The sequence below is a fragment of the Gobius niger genome (genome assembly GCF_951799975.1).
Source record: "Gobius niger genome assembly, chromosome: 4".
Taxonomy (NCBI): domain Eukaryota; kingdom Metazoa; phylum Chordata; class Actinopteri; order Gobiiformes; family Gobiidae; genus Gobius; species Gobius niger.
In genome coordinates this window covers 17,810,101-17,816,100 of record NC_136855.1, presented here as the reverse complement: position 1 = coordinate 17,816,100, position 6,000 = coordinate 17,810,101, and the positions used below count along the sequence as shown (strand labels likewise).

General features: G+C 39.6%; 1 pseudogene across 1 annotated transcript in view; it reads left to right on the top strand.

Moving 5' to 3' along the window:
• The first annotated feature begins 3,221 nt into the window (after positions 1-3,221).
• LOC306962233 (ephrin type-A receptor 6-like) overlaps positions 3,222-6,000 on the top strand; it is a 55,053-nt pseudogene continuing 52,274 nt past the window's right edge. The window contains exon 1 of the transcript XR_013794275.1: positions 3,222-3,770. The product of XR_013794275.1 is annotated as an ephrin type-A receptor 6-like (transcript). The remainder of the gene's footprint in view (positions 3,771-6,000) is intronic.

Here is a 6,000-nt window from a genome sequence, read left to right as displayed (position 1 = left end):
ATGTAGGCCTCTCTGACTATGTGAAGATAATAGTCTGAGATTGACCAGCGCTTTCAAAACAAATATGAAGAGCAGAAAGAGCAGAACACACACAATGCAAGGGCATGAAAGAAGAAACACTTTGGGAAAGTACTGCACAAAAGAACAAAATTACAGTCCTATGGTGAAAAGTATAAACATAGCATTATCAACAGTGAAAGTGAATTGATGATTAGCTGTCCATGGTGCTAAAACTAAACTTTTCACAAATAATTAAACTATAGAATGGGGCTGTTTTTGGCTCATCCCAAAACACTGTCATGCTTGCAGCCTTTCTAAAGTGACGAGGAACCCGGTACAAACAGAAAAATCATGCACCAAAAGCCGTGAATGTCTGTCACTGTCCATGGTGCTGATATTCAACTCTATAAAATGCCAATCCCAAAATGTTTATCATCAAGTGACACATAAATTCTGCAAAACAGTTCAACCAATATCAAGACTCAAAGACTGTTGTTCTTAAGTCTTAAGTTTATAAGTTGAATGTCTTCTTCCATCGGCACAAATCATCAAATAATTATAATTTCAGTGCCCATATGGTGTGACAATACTCATAAATGTGAGATTTTTGGATATCATACTCCTCCAATTCATGTCTTTCCTATGCATTCCAGCTCATCTCATTAAGGTTGTGTGTATTTGTATTTGTTAATTTTACTGTTCATGCCATTTATCCTTTGCATTTGACTAAATCTTCAACCCGTTATGCTGTATTTTGGCACCCCAAAGCAAAAATAGTCATGTTGGTGTATCACACAGTATTAGGAGAACATTTTGTATCACTAGTTGGTTTAAGTTATGGGTTTTATGAGTTTTAAATGCTATTGTCATGCAGCACATAACTTGGAGTGTCCCGCTGTATGGCTTTAAGTAGTGGCTTAATATATTGATCAAAGTTAGCAGGATACTTCAATAAAGAGGATTAAACTGTCAGGAGACCCATTTGAATCCTTTGTATGCTTTTCAAAGACATCACTGGCACTGGCCAATGATGAAAGTGGAGGAAGTGTACCTAAGATTCAATCCGTAGTTAGTAGTTTGTTTAGAAGAATGTGCCAAATCCCAGCCGAGCGCTAAAAGAGATTAGTGTCTTGGATCTGGAAGTGTCTGGAAGCTGCTGTAAACAAAAACGTTTCCTCCATGTATTAACGCGTGTACATCTCAGTTCAATAGCTCTCCCCCCTGAGGTGTGCGCCGTTATTAAAGTCAGGATCGCATCTGAGTGAGTGGCTCTGAATATTGCCTGATCAAAACTGAATCTGATTATCTTTGAAAGTGTGTTTTATTGCAAACTGTTTGCTTGTTCCCCGCTGAATTAAATAATCTGACATAAACATCTTAAAATGCTTGAAGTCACATAAACACATTAAAGGATTAAAATGGTAATCCTTATTTTGGAGATGTTTTTGGATGAAAAAAACAAAACAAAAAACGACACAGTGTCAACAAAATTTGTGAGCATAGGAACAACAGGTGCCTTACAGAACATGCAGAAAATCAAATGAGCATGTGCTAAATGGTGAGAAAAGGTGAAGCACAGCTATGTTTGCACGGGTACTGTGGGTTCAATTTTGTTTATTTACATATCTTTGGACAGTTGGAGAAAGTTGGCGTGAGCACCACAAGAATCTCTTACTTTTTCAAATGTAATTAGTATTTTTAGAGTGAAGTCACACCTCCGGTAGCCTCAGTTGTAGCTTACAGATAATAAAGACTTGAGTTCAAGTGCACTGTTTGCAGGAGCCCATCTCTGTTCAAGGTCAAGAGTACCTCGTTGGAGGATTAGCTTAACCCTTTATTGGGCTCTCATTGAAATACTTCTAAATAAATAATTTCAATGTGAGAGTGTTATTGGGGGACATAACACAAGTTTATTTCTGTTTTAACATTTTTCTAGAATTTTCATTTTCATGCAGAAAATCAATGTGAGTGAAGTTACCATACGGTTCCTTGCCCTTTAAGTGGTAAAAAAATACAAAGTTTTATATATAAAATATGCAAAAAGTACTTTCAGGTCTCGGGGGTGCTGGTATTCAGGAGGCGTTGTGTTTTGTGATACAGATGTTTGAATGATCACACCTGTCATAGGCAAGAGTTGTTGTCATGTGATTGTGATTTACAATAGTGGGAGGGGTCAGTCCCCTCTAATATTGTTCGCCTACATTTTTTGCTTTTTTTTTTTAAACCAAAAATAACCTTTGGCAACATAAAAGCATAGTCCTAAGGTTTATTGGTTCTTTTGTCAAGAAAATACTGTAAGTATGAATAATAGGTGCAACAGGCATGTCCAAATATGGACAAAACTAATGAATAAACTTAATCAATGAATGTATGATCAAATATGGTGCCTGCCTTTTTCATTTCACTCATTTCACTGCGTCCAAGACCAACACATATACAATCACTGAGCCCAATTATTCACCGATAAAATGTGTGAGTTTCTTCAACTTACCATGGTTAGTTTTCAAGTTATGTAAAGAAATGTACCATGAATTTGGACAGACTTGGGACTTTTTTTTTTGCGTTAGTTTAGAGCGTGACCGGTCTAGTGGGATCTGTGATGTAGGGTGATCTCTTTGGATTGGCTGAGTGAGGACTACATGCTTCTTTACCTTACTCGTGTTACCAAAAATAGTCACTTGCCCTATAAAGGGATTGATTGTGAATGTTGGAGAACACAAACACTCTATACAGAGGGTCTTCATGGTCCGGGAATCAATCTATGAGGCTAAAGGTTGCGCTAATGATTTGAATGAGATACGTTTTATAGTTCTATAAATACAACTGTAAAAATGTTGTCAAGAATAAATATGCAAAGTGTACACCTTCAAGAAAGTGAGCCATCATTGTGCCATTGTGCTGGTGTGTTGTAGTCTATCGTCTGGTTGGCTTCCTCCCCAGCCAATATAAATAGCATCAGGCCCAGACACATTACTATTCCTCCACCATAATCCAATGCAGTCTAACCTACATCATGACACGGTGCAGATACTGTACTCTCATTATGGTCTCAGATTTCTTTCCATCTTTTCCACCTCTGCTGCGATCAATAATACGCAGCGGCACCCACACATTACTGGCGTCTGGAGGAAACATGTGCCTGAGTATAGGAAATAAAACAAAACAAAGTTGAAAATTTGGCGCTCACTTCAGTCAGCGTGCTGTTGTATAAGAAGCCCCTTGTGTGCTGCGCCAGTGCATCCGTCCTGGGCAAAGCGAGAGAGGCAGAGGAGAGTTAGTGCGCGCACTCAGTAACACCGAGACGCTCCTGGAGGGGTACACTGGATAGAAGTGATGCGCGAAGTCGTGGGATGTGCTTTTTTCCCCTCGCATTTTCCGCTACCATTTTCGGAATAAACACCCCCCCAAATAAGTTCACACGCCGGCACCGCTGGGATTCTACCTTCTGAAATTGATTCGCCTCAACTTAAAACTCGCTCAAGTTTTTGTCGAATTTTTTACATCCTCAGTGATTTTGGACACGTTCTGGATTCAATAGACTAAAACCCTCAACTTCTGGGTCGACACTGGAGTGCGGATACAGGGATTTCTCACGCGTTTTTCATGAAAGCCTCTTCCTGTTTTGCTTTCGGAGGATCTGTACGGGACACTTGCAGTGATTTTAGCTCGGAGCGCACGTGTGTCTGTCACGATGTGCCCCAGAGGGAGTTACTGCGTGTTTTTATTCCTGCTCAAAAGTGTTCTGTCGGAACCGGGAACCACGAACCAAGGTGAGCGTAAAGGACGTCTGATCTCCACTCGAGCGCTGTGTCCACAACATATTCAAAATACAGTTTCACTTAACTTTAACCACTTAAATGGTTTGGTTGCCGAAATCATTTCACGTACAGGTAGGCCTATTGTTCACGAGGTTTCTTTCTGCCAGTTATCTTAAGTTTTAATATGTCTCAAATGCACGTTCTTTGTAGGCAGGTTAATATACGCTGCATTACTGTATCAATTGAGGTCATCCCCTTTTTGAATCCAGCATCGACTGCTTCTCTGGTATTTATGCCAACGCTGTTTTTTAAATATGTGATCTTCACTGAACTAGCAAATGTTATACAATACGACTATACGTTTTATTAGAGTGAGCTTCAGTGCCAGCTTGAAAATTAGTTCAAATATATCTATGTTTGACAAAGGCATCAGCTGCAAAGTATCAAATCTTGAATCTGCACTTAATATAGATGTTTGCTTTTATCTATTTTTTGTTTGCTCCCTTTGCTTTTGGGATTGCCGACATAAATTATTCTACTTTGGCAGATTTCTTATTCCAAGTGCCCAATACTGGGCTACCAGCAATGTGAATGCAGTGATACCCAAAGACTCAAAGAAGACAGTGCCCTTGAACCTCCAATGTCTGTTTATTGTTGCATTGCTGAAACTTATTTGGAGTTTTGGTATGTGTTACTGGAAAACATTTCAAGGAAATCTATTTACTTATACCTACCAACCAATAGCTCACCAACTAACTTAGGCGTAGGTCTTCACAACAACAGATATTTTTCTTGCATTTCAAAAGAATCTTTCGGAATATGTGTTGTCTCAGAACAAGACTTCAAAATCAATCAATCAGGACTAAATAAACAGATATCAGTTAAAGGCTAAGCTAAAAAGGTGGGTCTTGAGCCTGCTCTTGAAAACATGAACGTTCTCTGCAGCCCTGAGCTCCTCCGGCAGGTCGTTCCAGAGGCGAGGGCCGTAATATTGGAAAGACGGCTCACCATGAGTCTTTTTGTTGACTTTAGGAATAACAAGGAGACCCCTGCCGGAGGAGCGTAGGGGGCATGAAGGTTCATAAGGTAAAAGCAGCTCTGAAAGATAAGACGGACCAAGCCCATTAAACACACAGGGAGCCAATGCAGCGAATCTAAAACCGGTGTAATGAGGTCCCGCCTCCTGGTCTTCGTCAGGTCACGAGCTGCTGAATTTTGTAAAAGTTGTAAACCTGAGATACTCTTTTTGGGAATGTAGGGCATAACAGTAGTCGATACGACTGGTGATAAACGCATGCATTAGTGTCTCTGTGTTGGCCCGAGAGAGAATGGGACGGACTCTGGCTATTTAGATGGTAAAAACCTATCTTTGTGATATTCATAATGTGTGGAATAAAAGTCAGCTCAGAGTCAAAAATCACACCCAAAATACTAAACCAGCACCAAAACAAGGCAAATGGAACTAAAATAGGAAAATACGATGAAAACTCACCTTTGGCACATTTATGTAGGCTCTCAGTCATCCAGGAATCATCCATTGTTGTAAAGATTTTTCGAATATCATTGACTGGACTGGTTTGGTTGAGGACGTCTGAAGGTAGAAGAGAAATGTCATCAATTCAATCAACCCAGTCTGGTCCATGAAATTAGAACAATTTCAGCAAACGTGGATGGATATGTTGACACCTAATATAGCAATAACGATAATTCTAGCGATAATTGTTTACTTCCTTACTCACTCATTTATTATCCGTTACAATAACCCGCCATGAAATACTGTCTTTGTTCTGGCATTTGACTGTATAACTATATATGGCCAAAGATAATCCTATAGATGGAGTTGACACTATATCTCTAAATGCCCCCCTTCCGCTGTCGCCCCGACACTATAGGGACTGCAAAGTTTTCCCTCTATATGTGTGACACAGCCTGTCAACTTCACTGCCTATTTCTGTCCTCCGCGTATGACGGCCGGGTTTATTACTAAGTCACACACATCATCATTTTAACACTTATTTGCAAGATGATCCCTCACAGATTATTCTAGTTATAACGTATCGACAAATTACAAAGAAATCGGAATAGCGTAAATCTTGTTTTACTTCACAGTACGTCTAAAGCTGTTTCTGTTCCATGTCGCTTTCCAATGTGTTTTTGTCATCTTCGTTCGTACGCTATCTCTGATACGCACAAACCTCCTATTATAAAAGTAAGATTGACAGATAACATGCTTAAGCACTTT